Source organism: Ranitomeya variabilis, chromosome 2 (genome assembly GCF_051348905.1).
Source record: "Ranitomeya variabilis isolate aRanVar5 chromosome 2, aRanVar5.hap1, whole genome shotgun sequence".
Classification (NCBI taxonomy): domain Eukaryota; kingdom Metazoa; phylum Chordata; class Amphibia; order Anura; family Dendrobatidae; genus Ranitomeya; species Ranitomeya variabilis.
This window is the reverse complement of record NC_135233.1, coordinates 636,309,058-636,327,027: the sequence shown is the minus strand read 5'-3', so window position 1 is coordinate 636,327,027 and position 17,970 is coordinate 636,309,058. Positions and strand designations below refer to the sequence as shown.

Here is a 17,970-nt window from a genome sequence, read left to right as displayed (position 1 = left end):
CAGACAAAGAATCATATTGCTTAGTCAGCTGCTGAGGGAAGAATATCCCTAACCTGGGACTAGACCCAAACAAAATTTCATATGGTGACAGCTTTTCTGGGCCTCTGGGAGTGTGCCTTACACTAAATAGTGCGATTGGGATTGTCTCATGCCATGGATTGTTTGTCTCTTGGGCAACTTTCAACATCCTGTTCTTAAGTGTTTCGTTTAGTCTTTAAATTTTCCCGCTACTTTGGGGATGGTAGGCCTAAGGGCTAACTTGTGAGAAAAACGGACAAGTGAAATCCGATAGAAAAATCGGATTGCACTCGGACCAATGGTATTCAATGAGCGACATCTCATTTGCGATTTTTTTCTCAGCCGAAATCGGACTGAGAAAAAAAAATTGAAGCATGCTACGATTTGCTGCATATCTTGAATGAGACTTGACAAGGCAAGTCAGTGGGTGCAAGAAAAAAAAAAAAAAAAAAAAAAAATCGCACAGCACTCGCGAGTGCTGTCCGATTTTTATGCACCGGTGTCCTTTGAAGAGCAGGCAATTCATGTCTGGCGTACAGTAAAATCACACTGACAGGTTAAGAAAGAAAGATGTCAGCAGTCTTGTTCAGGAGGGCATGCGCTGCAAAAACTGCCCTCATGCTGAAAAGTAGCCTAGAGGTCTCTGCTTTCCCCCGTGAATCTGCGTCAGGACTCTGGTGGCATGGCCTTCTTTTTCCATCGGGTATACAGTAGACAAAATGGCTTCTCGTAGTCAGGTAGGCCTAGTGCTGGCGCTGAGACTATGGAGTTTTTCAGTATCCTGAACGAGTTGAAGGCCGCATACGAAAGAAGGAATGGGCTATACAGGTATCGATATCAGCTGCACAAAGGATAAGATCATCCACGTATTGTAGAGAGTGACCTCTGCATGTTCTGTAATCCAGTTGGCGAGGATGGAGGACATTGCTTTGGTGAACTGTGAAGGGCTGTTCTGGGCCCCCTGGGGCATCACTGTCCATGTGTACTGTGACCTCTGGTGCATCAAGGCAAACAGGTACTGGTTGTCCAGGTGAAGGGGAACACTGAAGAAAGCATTGGCCAGATCGACCACTGTGAACACTGTTGCTGTGGCTGGCACATTTGAGAGCAGAGTGTGCGGATTTGGCACAATAGTGGGTTTCAAATACCATAGCCTCATTCATGGCCCTCAGGTCATGGACCATTCTGAACTTGGCTGGATCTCCTTTTACAGTCTATTACTTGACCGGGAAAAGTGGGGTATTGCAAGGCGATGTGCAAGGAATAATGATTCCTATTTCCAGGTAGACCTTAAGTTGGTCAGAGACAGCTTGACTCTGGGCGATGGACAGGGGATACTGGGCTTTACGAGGGTATGGGGTACCTGGCTTGAGTGACACCCGTACTGGGGCAACTTGAAGTTTTTGCACGTCTTGGGGTCCCTTAGACCATAGACTTTCTGGTACTACGTCCAGTACCTCCTTGAGTAGGCATGCATTGGTTGTGTGAGGTTCTTGTAGGGCCGCCAGCATGATTGATTTTCCTGGGTCAGGGGTGAAGAAAGTGTTACGGTCCCATCTTCCTGGAACACTATGGTCGCCTTCATATTCAGCAGTAGGTCCGCTCCCAGCAGGTTGAGTGGACAGGTCCTTGACACCATGAACTGGGACAGAATATAGTGTCCTGGCTAAGTCCACACGCTCAGGGGCTTTGTAAGCTGGGAATGTCTGTTATGGTCTGGTGATTAAGGAGCGACATATGACTAGCTCTGGGCAGGTGGTAACTATACCGACCGCAGTTCCTGATCTTAACACAGACACTAGCAGTAGCCGTGGGATGTTCCTGTCACTCCCTGGACACCTCGTCACAGCCGGAGATCTAGCTACCCCTAAAGGTAGAAGCAGGAAAGCTATCTTGCCTCAGAGAAAATCCCCAAAGGATAGGACAGCCCCCCACAAATAATGACTGTGAGAGAAGAAGGAAATGACATACATAGTATGAAACAAGATTTAGCAAAGGAGGCCACTACTAGCTAGAAAGAATTAGTACAGGACAGAACACTATGCGGTCAGTAATAAAAACTAGAAAAAGTCCACCGCAGAGAAATGCAAAAATCTTCACACCTGACTAAAGGTGTGGAGGGCAAACTCTGCTGCCCAGAGCTTCCAGCTTAGCTGACTAGATACATACTGATAAGCTGGACAAATGAGCAAAACATAGAAAGTGCTAAACAACAAAGTCCACAACAAGTGAACTGCAAAAAGACAAGCAAGGACTTAGCTTTGCTGAAATGGTCAGAGTGACAGGGAAATCCTCAGAGAGCCATGACTCCAAGCTCAACAATTGACAACTGGCATTGAATTAGGGAAAAGGCCAGACTAATATAGCAGAGCCAGAAAGACGATCAGTGAAAACAGCTGCTGATGCTAACTCCAAGAAGCAGCCATACCACTCAAAACCACAGGAGGGAGCCCAAGAGCAGAACTCACAAAAATGCTACTTATAACCACCGGAGGGAGCCCAAGAGCAGAATTCACAACAATGTCTGACTTGACCATCAATCCGCAAAACACAGAGGATTCTGATAGGTAGGTGGGGTCGGGGAGTTCCACATGTCTCATCACACTTCTGGCTGCACCAGTGTCCACTAGAAAAGATCTTACAACCTCATCCACTTTCAGGGTAATTTGAGGTATTGGTCCCACCGGTGGGGTTTTACATGTTAGGAGCGTGGTGTCTTGTGAACCTGGCTTGCCCCTGTCCTATGGGTGGAGCTCTTCACTGCTTTCTGTTCTTCTTCCTTGACCTGTTCCTCTGGGCCAACTCTTGGGTTGTGTGGGTGCACTGCACTGGTTCCGGAAATGGCCAAACTTGCCACAGCTGTAACACTTGACACTTCTTCTGTCTTTGTAGGGTGGTTGCTCTTCCAGGTCAGTGGTCACCATAAGAGGGGCTGTCTTCCACACTCCTGGTTGGGACTTAATCTCTTTGGCTACTGTGAGCAGGTTGTCCATTGCTATTGACCTGTACTCGGGTCTGGCCACTATCAGTGGTTTCCTGATTGGCTCCCTTAGTCCATGCACAAAGGCCGGTGCCAACATTTGCCTGTGTATTTGGTTATGAATGGTGAAGCTCAAGTCTTGGAAAACTTGCATTACTCTGCCATGAAACTTCTCCACAGACTCTATCCTGTCTTGGCTCATGTCATGTAAGCAGAGGGCTTGACCTGCCAATCCACCTTTGGCCCTCTCTCTGAGCTGTTCAATTAGCTGTGGCCCTGACTACCAAGCATGCACATCTAATTCTGCTGGAAGTTTGAAGTGTTCCTTCATGATAGGCCAGAATGCATCACCCGCTTTTATTTTCATTACGGCCCAGAGATCATTCCAGGTTGCTGCATATGTTTGCTGGTTCTGCTGCATTCTTTGGTAGAATGGCATAGGATGCATCTCTGGGTGTGGCAGCTTATTCAGAATACTGGTCACTTGACTTGGGGTGAAGTGCACATAGTGTAATGGTGGTGCCTCTATCTGTCCTTGCCTTCTTGGTGCCTGTGGGTTTCTTTTCCTAGTACTGGGGAGTATGTATGATGTTCCCTCTTCATCCGCATCAGAGGATAGTTGCGATACTGTGTGCTGGGGTCATGCACGGGCTGATATTTGGATATTTGGACTTAGGAGTTTCTTTTTTATGTGAGGATGTCCCCTCCGCTGACTGGAGCTGCGGTGGATTATAGTTCCATGTTGGTGTGAATGTTGGCAGCTCTGACCGATGCTGAAGTTGTACATTATCAGCAGATGGTGATGTCTGTCCTCTCCCCTCTGCACCCCGGGCTGAGCTGTCTGCTGTCTGATGTGTCTGGGGGCTGCCTGCAGTACTGTGGGCAGGGAGGTCACACTCTTCTTCTGATATAATAACTGGCAATGGCAGTGCTGTACTTGGGATATAGAAAGTGCATTGTGCTGTCAGCAGTGGCGTAACTACAAAGTTATGGGCCCCGGTGCGAACTTCCAAATGGGGCCCCCCCCCTACCCCCCCCTACCCCCCATACCCCCCCCACCTTCCCCCGCCTCCGCAACCCCCCCACCTTCCCCCGCCCCGCTTCCCCTAGATACGCCTCGGACTGTTGCAGGAATCTCCTGCACTGCAACATGGTGTTGGGTGCCAGCACAGCCCGCACAGTGGTATATAGAGCACAGCCCGCACAGTGGTATATCCAGCACAGCCCGCACAGTGGTATATAGAGCACAGCCCGCACAGTGGTATATCCAGCACAGCCCGCACAGTGTTATATACAGCAGAGCCCGCACAGTGGTATATAGAGCACAGCCCGCACAGTGGTATATACAGCAGAGCCCGCACAGTGGTATATCCAGCACAGACCGCACAGTGGTATATCCAGCACAGACCGCACAGTGGTATATCCAGCACAGACCGCACAGTGGTATATCCAGCACAGCCCGCACAGTGGTATATCCAGCACAGCCCTCACAGTGGTATATACAGCACAGCCCGCACAGGGGTATATACAGCACAGCCCGCACAGGGGTATATACAGCACAGCCCGCACAGGGGTATATACAGCACAGCCCGCACAGGGGTATATACAGCACAGCCCGCACAGGGGTATATACAGCACAGCCCGCACAGGGGTATATACAGCACAGCCCGCACAGGGGTATATACAGCACAGCCCGCACAGGGGTATATACAGCACAGCCCGCACAGGGGTATATCCAGCACAGCCCGCACAGTGGTATATCCAGCACAGCCCGCACAGTGGTATATACAGCAGAGCCCGCACAGTGGTATATACAGCAGAGCCCGCACAGTGGTATATACAGCAGAGCCCGCACAGTGGTATATACAGCAGAGTCCGCACAGTGGTATATAGAGCACAGTCCGCACAGTGGTATATACAGCACAGCCCGCACAGTGGTATATACAGCACAGCCCGCACAGGGATATATACAGCACAGCCCGCACAGTGGTATATACAGCACAGCCCGCACAGTGGTATATACAGCACAGCCCGCACAGTGGTATATACAGAACAGCCCGCAGTGGTATATAGAGCACAGCCCGCACAGTGGTATATAGAGCACAGCCCGCACAGTGGTATATAGAGCACAGCCCGCACAGTGGTATATAGAGCACAGCCCGCACAGTGGTATATACAGCAGAGCCCGCACAGTGGTATATACAGCACAGCCCGCACAGTGTTATATACAGCAGAGCCCGCACAGTGTTATATAGAGCACAGCCCGCACAGTGGTATATACAGCAGAGCCCGCACAGTGGTATATACAGCAGAGCCCGCACAGTGGTATATACAGCACAGCCCGCACAGGGATATATACAGCAGAGCCCGCACAGGGATATATACAGCACAGCCCCCACAGGGGTATATACAGCAGAGCCCGCACAGGGATATATAGAGCACAGCCCACATCTCATCCCCCCCCCCCCCCCCGATAATGGCCCCACAGTCCGGTTAAAAAGAAAAAAAAAAAAAAAAAACTCTCCTCACCTTTCCTTTTGCCCGCGCTGCTCCTGGCGGCTGCAGTCTGCCCAGGACACTGCAGGTGCGCGATGATATGACGTCATCGCGCACCCGCAGTGTACTGTCAGAGGCAGAGCGGGGAATGATGGGAGAGGAAGCGTCAGATGACGCTCTCTCCTCCCATCATTGCATTGAACTCTACCGGTGTCATAGACGCCGGTATAGTTAAATGCGGCGGCGGCGGCACTGGGGGGGGTTCCGGGGGAGGAACAGTGCAGCGGCCCACTACTGGCATCGGCTCTTCTGGCATTTGCCAGAAGTGCCCGATGGCCAGCCTGGCCCTGCTCAGACCTGCCGGCCCGGGGCCCCTGACCTGCGGGGCCCGGTCGCAATGGCGACCGCTGCGACCGCGGTAGTTACGCCCCTGGCTGTCAGCACTGGATATAGAGACACAGCTGGTAACGAAGGAGAAGAAGGAGGAGAAGAGAGGTGTGGAGAAGAAAGAGAGAGGTGTGGCAGAGAAGGAGGAGGAGGAGAGGGCTGTGGCAGAGAAGGAGGAGGAGATAGGTGTGGCAGAGAAGGAGATAGAAATGAAGAAAGAGGAGAGTGGAATGACAGGAGGGGGGAGAGGAGAGAATTCCTCCCCCTTTTGTGCAGCTTGAGAGGGCATGGTTGGAACAATGATGCATTCTTCCTGTAGGGAGGGGCGGGGAGCATCACACACTGCTCAATTTTCCCTATACCATGGATTCTGTTGGGAGCAGACTGCATATGTCCAATATCTCCTGTCCCCATATGGGGAGGTGCTGATGGCTTAACATGTTTCTACATCTTATACATATAAAAATAATTTCCTGGTTTGTTCACATATCTTTCTGTACCTCCTAAATGATGTAAGTTTGCTGCTACTTTATACCATGCATTTGCATGCTTCAGAGGAACTTAACATCAACTAACTTTCCTTTTTTCCCTTTTCAATACGTCATGCCATTCCGCAGCCTGAAGTCTGCCTTCCTTGAGAATCCCACATACTTTCATGAGCCTTCTAAACTTCTTCACATACTTAACACCTTCTTCTTCAGCTACTATCTGGGGGGGGCAGTTTTCTCATGAGGAAGTAAAAGACCCGTTTGCCCACTTTATTCCCCATTCCAAAAACTTCAAAAAGTTGATACAGCTTCCAACACCTTGTCTGTGCTTGGACGCACTGAAGACTCTTCCCCTTTTGTCTACTGGACTTACCGTATTTTTCCGACCATAAGACGCACTTTTTTTCCTCCAAATTTGGGAGGAAAGTGTGGGTGCGTCTTATGGTACGGATGTAGCATGTGGGGAGGGGGGCAGCAGTGAGTGGGATGGCACTGTTATCCCACTTCAGGATGTCCCCACTGCCCGGAATCAGAGCTGGGGAAGCCATGTGGTCCCGATGATTAAGTGCAGTGAATATTCATTAGCGGCTCCCCGCCCACCAATCAGCTGAGCGGTGAGCCAGGAGCAGCAAATGAATACTGCACTTAAGCAGGGACACACATAGCTTCCCCAGCTGATCCCTGCAACTGCTGGGGAGATTTGTGTGTCTGGGGGAGGAGGAGGAGGCAGCAGCAGCAGGGGCCAGGAGATCGCTGCATACCTGCCTGGGCTGGAGGAGTGCTGTGCAGGAGGACCTGTGTGATGTCAGGAGTGGGCGGGCTGGATCATCACATGGCAGCACAGAGCCCTCCCTCTTCTTGACATCATCACAGGTCCTTCAGGCTCTCCACTAGAATCTGCAGGCTTCCATTACCTGTGCTGTGGAGAGGCAACAAGAGGGAGGGCTCTGTGTGTGCAGTCATGGGATGCTTTTACCTCACCACAGTGTGGCTGGCTGCCACAATTAAGATGTTAGTCTTTACAAAACACAATAAAGCACTCTGCCACTCCTGTGGTGAACTATAACTCCCAGCATGTCATAGGATCTGCAGGACATGCTGGGAGTTATAGTTCTCCCATGGGATTTTAAAGCAGCACTCCAGTTTTATTTTGCAGTGCTGGAGTGGTGCTTTCACTATAAGCCCTGTGCCCCCATTCTTATACTCACCCTCCAGCATCTTCATATAGTACTGTACAGACACCACACTGGTCATGCAGCTTCCAACATAATAACATACTATTATATATAATAACACCACATATAATAGTATGTTATTTATGTTATTAAATATATTACCACATTTTTTTGCTTTAAATATTTTTTTTCCCCTATTTTCCACCTCTAAAACCTGGGTGCGCCTTATAGTCCGGTGCGTCCTATAGTCCGAAAAATACGGTACTTCCCCTTCTCTCTGCTGGTGTATCTAAAATCACGTATCTAAAACAGGTATCACACAGCTGTCACAGACCTTAGTATTTCGCACAAACTTTATTTTTCCTCTGTCTCCATCTTCCTGCTTCCAAGCCTGCTTTTAAAGGGAACCTGTCACCCCGTTTTTTGAAGATGAGATAAAAATAGCGTTAAATAGGGGCAGAGCTGGGCGTTACATTAGTGTCTTTTGTGTGCCTTTATTACCCACCTATGCTGCCGAAATACCTTTGTAAAGTCGCCGTTTTGGGCTGTCACTCACGCTGGTCTGGTCATATGGGCATGGTGACAACGCTTTTTCTCCCCCAGATCCTGGTCATCATTCCGTTGGTGGCGTAGTGGTGTGCGCATGCCCAACTCGAGAATCCATTGCATTTGGTGATGAAAAAGAGCGCGCTCTGCGCTATTCATCGGTGTATCGGTGGGCGCGGCCATCTTCCTGTGGCCGCGCGTGCGCAGATGGTATTGCTCGGCTTCCCAGGGCTTCAGGAAAATGGCCGCGGGATGCCGCGCGTGCACAGATGGAGATCACGGCGGCCATTTTCCTGAAGCCGAGTTTGCATCTCGGTTTCAGGAAAATGGCCGCCGCGATCTCCATCTGCGCACGGCTTCAGGAAAATGGCCGTGCCCACCGATACACCGATGAATAGCGCAGATCGCGCTCTTTTTCATCACCAAATGCAGTGGATTCGTCACTAATGTAACGCCCAGCTCTGCCCCTATTTAACGCTATTTTTATCTCATCTTCAAAAAACGGGGTGACAGGTTCCCTTTAAGTTTGAACCTCAACCCCTCAATGGGTGGTATCCTAAGGTTTTTGGCACCCATTTTGGTCTAGAAATACCTCCATGTACCAGTGTGTGTAACCTTTTTTTTTTCTTTTATACTTGAGAAAAATGCCAGTATGGCATTGAAATGTGTAGTGGACAATAAAGAACCTAATAAAAATATCGCAGCAAGAGACTTGGTCTTTTTCATCTGGTGGATCTTTCCGCCATCCACTGTGCAATGGCAGCTGGCTATCCAAACCTTTATAGCATTTGTGTCTTAACACTACCACCCAAGGTGAGCAAACCTATTTTTTTTGCTGTCTCTTATATTAGGGTTTTACCCTAATGTGCGCTTCTCACTTCACAGTCACTGTTTACTCATCTATTTGTTGATGCCACCCACATATACTCCTCATCTCCTGATGTCACCCACACCTAAAGGGTAAGTTCACACAGGGCGTTTTCGTAACTTTTTTTTTTCTGCAGCAAAACCTGATCTCCTTGGCAGGAAAGAAGCTGCGTCAAAAACGCAGGTTTAGGTGCGTATTTGGTGCGTTTTTTTTCTCTTTGTCCATACTAATGTCCTTGGATTTTCAGCAGCAAAAACGCAGAAAATAATGATACCTGCGTATTTGCTGCGTTTTTTTTCGACACCCATTCAAGTCAATGGGTGAAAAAATGCAGCAAAAATGCTGAAAGAAGTGACATGCTCTATGTCCAAAAAATGCAGCAAAGCACGAAATACTGATCAAACAAAAAACCAATGTGTGTGCATGATATTTCTGAAATCTCATAAACTTTGCTGGTATTGTAAAAAGCAGCTGAAAATTAGCATAAAAAACGCAGCAAAAAAACGCCCTGTGTGAACTTACCCTAATACAAAATACCAGGGATTGTCTGTCTGCTGTCTTCAACATCATGTCGTCCCTTTATCTGAAACTCAACTTCTTGTTTTTCCTCACTCTATTTCATGGGTTTACCACGACAGAGAGAAGCCAGAAGAAATGATTTCTCCTACTCCTGCACTGATTGGAGAAGCACTACACCTTTATATGAAACAGTGTACATTTCTTTTTGCAGTGAAGGGGTTAATCTGCTCAGTTGAGAGCTCCTGGAAGCTTTCCTGCATTAAGGCTCTCAGTTGTTCACTGTTAGCCACTCCCATCTGCTATATAAACTGGGTCCTGGCTATCACTCATTGTCAGAGGGTCACGGGAAGCCTAGGTGGGCAAGAGCTAATAACCCGGGCCCCTGCAATTTCCCTAAGACTAGGGAAATCCTGACTGACCCTCTTCCTAGAGTTTACACTGATGGTGTGCATGTCTAGGCCTCCACCCTCACCCTATCTCCTGTTTCAACCCTAGGCTGAAACCAACAACCCACCACCCAGTGAAGAGATAATACACCAATACCCACAGTTAGCACAGACAAGGATAACTGAAAATATGAACCAAGCCGCAGTCACTCAGGAATACACAATAAGTGCACAGGGCAAAACAAATACAAATATAGGAAGGAGTAAATAAGACAAAGGGAAATACACCACCAGATACGATACTCCAACTCCTAGCTCACCACTCCAGACCGAGATAACCAAGCACTAGACAGAAGCTATAATCGGTGATGCCCAATGTTCAGAAGAACTATTTAAAGGCAGTGGGCTTGGCCCAGCTTCCAATCCGAGCACCAGCTAAATTAACCCCGGACCAGCTAGACAAAATCTAGCCGACGCCACTGAGCGCATAGTGGACAAAAGTGGAATTACCGCTGTCTGTCGAACGCCCTAGAATGAACAGCGTCTGACATGACACAGAGCTAGCTAATGCTGCATTGGTGGAGGTTGTTGGTGGTTGTTATTCGAGAAAGTGTTTGGTGGATTTATCTGTGACTGTAGCTAGGTTTTGAGTGTGTGATAATTCCCTTTCTTCTCCTACTTTGGTTTAACCTCATCCTCCACTTCTAAGTGTTTACCTCTGCTGTTTATGTGTGATTGGTATTTTCTTTTATCCCTGTTAGTATTACCTTGTTAGTCTGATTGGTATATTATGGTACACTATTACTCCCCTCTTCCCTGGGTGGGGGAGAGTTACAGACTGAGGGCAGATTCAGATGCTAAAGCAAGGTACGTGCCCTGGCATCTTCACCATCAGAAGTAATTCAGGGAAGAGGGCGAGCTAGGGCGCCCCTAGCGTTAGAGACAGGGAAGGAGCCCCTGGTCCTCTGACAACTGGCAACAGAGTTGTGACATTCTACTATCCTACATATATATGCAATTTTCCTGGATGGTTCAACTGTAACTCCCAAGCAGCGCACTCGCTGTCTTGGGGTGAAATTTTACAGAGAAAGCAAGTGATTGCGGACAATACGGTGACGTTTTGACCTGATACGGTCTTTTTCAAAATCTCACTTAAGTAAGAGGAGTGGTTTAGGAAGAAGGGAGATAGGAAGAGAGTCCCCAAGGACAGCTCAAGGTAGACTTCAGGAGTAAGGTGTCCGTCTCATTGGTGGTGCTGCACCACCAATGAGACGGACACCTTAGTCCTGAAGTCTACCTTGAGCTGTCCTTGGGGACTCTCTTCCTATCCCCCTTCTTCCTAAACCACTCCTCTTACTTAAGTGAGATTTTGAAAAAGACCGTATGAGGTCGAAACGTCACCGTATTGTCCGCAATCACTTGCTTTCTCTGTAAAATTATTTGGTGGTGCCTGTGCACTTGAATTAAAAGAATAAAAACAAAGAAAACTCTCCACATTTGAAATCAAGACTTGAGTGCGGCTACTTTTTGTATATTTGACGTTGGATGTTTAGCCAGCACCTTCATTGAACTTTACAGTGTGCCCATTATATTCTCTTTTGGGGTGAAATTTGACACATAACTTTCCTTTATTTCCTATAGTCAATCACTCACTCGCACTTGTTAGCTGCACCTTAAAAACATCTTCAGAATCCGAAGTTTTCTCACCTTTAAAATTTCAAAAAATCTTGCTGTCACACTTATTCATCATTTTCTGGACTACTGCAACTCTCTACTATTTGGTCTCCCTCTTACTAAGCTTTCTGCTATCCAGTCCTTCCTGAATGCAGCAGCCAGGGTAATTTTTCTCACTAGCCACCCTGTGCCAGTCATTGCGCTGGTTACCCATCTGCTGGATACAATATAAACGTACCACTCTTACATACAAAGAACTTCACCATTCTATACCGCTATATATCTCCTCCCTCATCTGTGTCCATCACTCTACCCATGCTCTCTTTTCTGCAGCTGCTCTAAGACTAACATCCTCTATTTTTATAGATTGTAAGCTTGCGAGCAGGACCCTCACACCTCCTGTAACTGTTGAACTATGTGTTAATTTGTGATATCTTTATTGTCTGTACATGTCCCCGATTAATTGTTAAGTTCTGCAGAATATGTTGGCGCAATAGAAATAAAATTATTCAAATTATTATAATCTGAACCTTCCATTTCTGTCTCTAAGACATCTCTTGTGCTGCGCAAGTTTTTTGTAATGAACTACTATAAAGAATACAATTAATACCTAGTCCCCACTTTTTTAATCATGCTCTAAAACACATCAATTTAGTCCTTTAAACAGGCCTATCACCTTTCTTCACTAATCTAACGCTTCCCTGTTCCCCCTTTCTACATTTTGTTCCTTAGATTCTGACTGATGTCTGGATCATGCAGCTTTATCTGAATACTCCTATCCATTATGTAAGAACTCTGCTGGCATCACGGCATGGCCTCGCATCTCTCACACTATCTTACCAACTGCTCCAGGTCATGATGTGGTTTCTGTTTCATGCCAGCTCCATGTTCTGTGTCTCTGCTCTCTGCATGCTTCATGGCTCTGTGTATAGAGGGGCGGTGCCTGAACTCTCTGGTTCTTATAGGAATCAGGTGACCTCCAGTATTTAGTGCAGCTCCACCCAGTGGTCTGGGCCTGTGCAATGTGTTTGCTCAGTTAGTGTCTAGCTGCTGAGTTTGCCAGGCCTTGCTCTATGTTACTCCCTCGCTGGAGGCTCAACTCTGTATTCTTGCCTTGTTCTTGTTGTCCGCCCTCCAGGAGGCAGAATATCCTGGTCCCTGTGTCTTTGTCCTTGTGTCTTGTTCCATGGCCTTGTCTGTACTTAGTCTTATCTCCGTCTCCTTGTCTGTGGCTTCCTTCCCTGCTGTGTCTTTCCTTGTGTTCTCAGTCTGCTTATGCTCTGCACTCTTGCAGCTCTGCCTGCTCTGTACCTTTGTGGCTTTTACCTCTGATCCGCACTCCTGCGGTTCTGCTCAGTTCATCTCTGCTCCGCTCCCGTTGCTGTAAGAATCTCTTTCTGCACCTCCTCTCCGCATTCCTTGCGGTTCTGCTCCGTTCATCTCTGCTCCGCTCCCGTTGCTGTAAGAATCTCTTGCTGCAGCTCTTCTCCACATTCCTTGTGGTTCTGCTCTGCTTTGCTTTTATTGCTGCGCTATCTCTTGCTGCTCTACCGCTCCTATCCGCAGCCTTGCGGTTCTCTTCCAGTGTGAACAGGCCCCAACCTGTTTCTCCATACTACATATCCGTTCCTGCACCTCCAGTGTGAACAGGTCCCTACCTGTTCCTTCATACACCACATCAACCTGTCCAGTGTTCTCTGCCGTGCCTTCCAATCCAGTGTTCCTGCCAGTCCTGCCGTACCTTCCAGTCCTGTGTTTCCTGCCGTCCCTGCCAGTCCTGTGTTTCCTGCCATCCCTGCCGGTCCTGTGTTCCTGCCAGTCCTGTGTTCTCTGCCGTGTCTCTGCCAGCCCGGTGTTCTCTGCTGTGTCTCTGCCAGCCCTGTGTCTCAGCCGTGCCAGCCTACTGTGTCTCAGCCGTGCTCTTCTGCCAGTCCTGCAGGGCCGGACTGGGACTAAAATTCAGCCCTGGCATTTGAAGTGACACAGGCCCACTTGTCACATGGTGACTGTATAATATCTTTGTACACTTGTAGGCAGGGCCGGTTTTAGGCAAAGTGGGGCCCTAGGCAAAGTTTAAAATGGGTCCCCAAATGCTAACATATTGCACATCACACAGAAGCCTTTCTGTTGTATTTACGTGCGCTGAGTTCAGGCCGCTAAACGAGTTTGATCGACAATACTGAAGTTGTTCAACACTTGTTTCCCGGCCTCTTTCCACCAGCTGAGGAATAATGATGGGACAGAACGATCACTAATAGATCACTAACAGATCACCATACAGTATCATGTTTTCAGCAGCACATCTACAGTTTACACTGGCAATGTGCTGCTGACAACAAGGCTTTTTGTTCCAGCAAAAATAATCCGAATATGCAGCATTTTACTTGTTTAGTAAAATACACCCCATAGTCCTCCATATATTATAATGTGCTCCATAGTCCTCCATATAGTATAATACACTCCCTATAGTCCTCCATATATTAAAATACACTGCTCAGTCCTCCACATAGTATAATACACTCCTCATAGTCCTCCATATAGCATAATACAATCCTCATAGTCCTCCATATAGCATAATACAATCCTCATAGTGCTCCATATAGTATAATGCACCGCCACAGTCATCCATGTAGTACAATTCACTTCCCATAGTATAATGCACCCCATAGTTCTTCATATAGTATAACGTATTCCCCATAGTCCTCGATACAGTATAATGCAGCCCACATATAGTATAATGCAGCCACCCCAGAGTATAATGCAGCCACCCCAGAGTATAATGCAGCCACCCCAGAGTATAATGCAGCCACCCCACAGAGTATAATGCAGCCACCCCAGAGTATGTAACCCCCATAGAATATAATACAGCCCACCTCCCCATAATATATAATGTAGCCCCCCATAGAATATAATGCAGCCCCCCATAGTATATAACGCAGCCTCCCCCATAGAATATAATATACCCCCACAATAGTATATAACACAGCCACATAGTACATAACATGGCCTCCCCCATAGAATATAATATACTCCCCATAGTATATAGCAAAGCCCGCATATTATATAGCACAAACCGCATAGTATACAGCACAGCCTGCATACTATAGCACAGCTCGCGTAGTAGATAACACAGCCCACACAGCAGTATTCAGCACAGACCACACAGTAGTATACAGCACAGCCCACGTAGAAGTATACAGCACAGTCCACACAGTAGTATACAGCACAGCCCACAGAGTTATATATACAGCACAGCCCACAAAGTAATATATACAGCACAGCCCACAAAGTAATATATACAGCACAGCCCACAGAGAACTATATACAGCACAGCCCACAGAGAACTATATAAAGCACAGCCCAGAGTACTATATACAGCACAGCCCAGAGTACTATATAAAGCACAGCCCAGAGAGTACTATATACAGCACAGCCCAGAGAGTACTATATACAGCACAGCCCGCAGAGTACTATATACAGCACAGCCCACAGAGTACTATATACAGCACAGCCCACAGAGTACTATACACAGCACAGCCCACAGAGTACTATATACAGCACAGCCCAGAGTACTATATACAGCACAGCCCACAGAGTACTATATACAGCACAGCCCACAGAGTACTATATACAGCACAGCCCACAGAGTACTATATACAGCACAGCCCACAGAGAACTATATACAGCACACAGTAGTATACAGCACAGAGCACAGCCCACAGAGAACTATATACAGCCCACAGTAGTATACAGCACAGAGCACAGCCCACAGAGAACTATATACAGCACAGAGCACAGCCCACAGAGAACTATATACAGCCCACAGTAGCATACAGCACAGAGCACAGCCCACAGAGTACTATATACAGCCCACAGTAGTATACAACACAGAGCACAGCCCACAGAGTACTATATACAGCCCACAGTAGTATACAGCACAGAACACAGCCCAGAGAACTATATATAGCACACAGTAGTATACAGCACAGAGCACAGCCCACAGAGTACTATATATAGCAAAGAGCACACAGTAGTATACAGCACAGAGCACAGCCCACAGAGTACTATATACAGCCCACAGTAGTATACAGCACAGCCCACAGAGTACTATATACAGCCCACAGCAGTATACAGCACAGAGCACAGCCCACAGAGAGCTATATACAGCCCACAGCAGTATACAGCACAGAGCACAGCCCACAGAGAACTATATACAGCCCACAGAGTACTATATACAGCCCACAGTAGTATACAGCACAGAGCACAGCCCACAGAGTACTATATACAGCCCACAGTAGTATACAGCACAGAGCACAGCCCACAGAGTACTATATACAGCCCACAGTAGTATACAGCACAGAGCACAGCCCACAGAGTACTATATACAGCCCACAGTAGTATACAGCACAGAGCACAGCCCAGAGAACTATATATAGCACACAGTAGTATACAGCACAGAGCACAGCCCACAGAGTACTATATATAGCACAGAGCACACAGTAGTATACAGCACAGAGCACAGCCCAGAGAACTATATATAGCACACAGTAGTATACAGCACAGAGCACAGCCCACAGAGTACTATATATAGCACAGAGCACACAGCAGTATACAGCACAGAGCACAGCCCACAGAGAGCTATATACAGCCCACAGTAGTATACAGCACAGAGCACAGCCCACAGAGAGCTATATACAGCCCACAGTAGTATACAGCACAGAGCACAGCCCACAGAGAGCTATATACAGCCCACAGTAGTATACAGCACAGAGCACAGCCCACAGAGAGCTATATACAGCCCACAGCAGTATACAGCACAGAGCACAGCCCACAGAGAGCTATATACAGCCCACAGTAGTATACAGCACAGCCCACAGAGAGCTATATACAGCCCACAGCAGTATACAGCACAGAGCACAGCCCACAGAGTACTATATACAGCCCACAGTAGTATACAGCACAGAGCACAGCCCACAGAGAGCTATATACAGCCCACAGCAGTATACAGCACAGAGCACAGCCCACAGAGTACTATATACAGCCCACAGTAGTATACAGCACAGAGCACAGCCCACAGAGAACTATATACAGCCCACAGCAGTATACAGCACAGAGCACAGCCCACAGAGAGCTATATACAGCCCACAGCAGTATACAGCACAGAGCACAGCCCACAGAGTACTATATACAGCCCACAGTAGTATACAGCACAGAGCACAGCCCACAGAGAACTATATACAGCCCACAGCAGTATACAGCACAGAGCACAGCCCACAGAGAGCTATATACAGCCCACAGTAGTATACAGCACAGAGCACAGCCCACAGAGTACTATATACAGCCCACAGTAGTATACAGCACAGAGCACAGCCCACAGAGTACTATATACAGCCCACAGTAGTATACAGCACAGAGCACAGCCCACAGAGTACTATATACAGCCCACAGTAGTATACAGCACAGAGCACAGCCCAGAGAACTATATATAGCACACAGTAGTATACAGCACAGAGCACAGCCCACAGAGTACTATATATAGCACAGAGCACACAGTAGTATACAGCACAGAGCACAGCCCAGAGAACTATATATAGCACACAGTAGTATACAGCACAGAGCACAGCCCACAGAGTACTATATATAGCACAGAGCACACAGCAGTATACAGCACAGAGCACAGACCACAGAGAGCTATATACAGCCCACAGTAGTATACAGCACAGAGCACAGCCCACAGAGAGCTATATACAGCCCACAGTAGTATACAGCACAGAGCACAGCCCACAGAGAGCTATATACAGCCCACAGTAGTATACAGCACAGAGCACAGCCCACAGAGAGCTATATACAGCCCACAGCAGTATACAGCACAGAGCACAGCCCACAGAGAGCTATATACAGCCCACAGTAGTATACAGCACAGCCCACAGAGAGCTATATACAGCCCACAGCAGTATACAGCACAGAGCACAGCCCACAGAGTACTATATACAGCCCACAGTAGTATACAGCACAGAGCACAGCCCACAGAGAGCTATATACAGCCCACAGCAGTATACAGCACAGAGCACAGCCCACAGAGTACTATATACAGCCCACAGTAGTATACAGCACAGAGCACAGCCCACAGAGAACTATATACAGCCCACAGCAGTATACAGCACAGAGCACAGCCCACAGAGAGCTATATACAGCCCACAGCAGTATACAGCACAGAGCACAGCCCACAGAGTACTATATACAGCCCACAGTAGTATACAGCACAGAGCACAGCCCACAGAGAACTATATACAGCCCACAGCAGTATACAGCACAGAGCACAGCCCACAGAGAGCTATATACAGCCCACAGCAGTATACAGCACAGAGCACAGCCCACAGAGTACTATATACAGCCCACAGTAGTATACAGCACAGAGCACAGCCCACAGAGA

At 47.8% G+C, this 17,970-nt stretch overlaps 1 long non-coding RNA gene across 1 annotated transcript in view; it reads right to left on the bottom strand.

The window, feature by feature from the left end:
* LOC143807486 (uncharacterized) overlaps positions 1-17,970 on the bottom strand; it is a 74,958-nt gene that overhangs the window by 185 nt on the left and 56,803 nt on the right. The window lies entirely within an intron of this gene.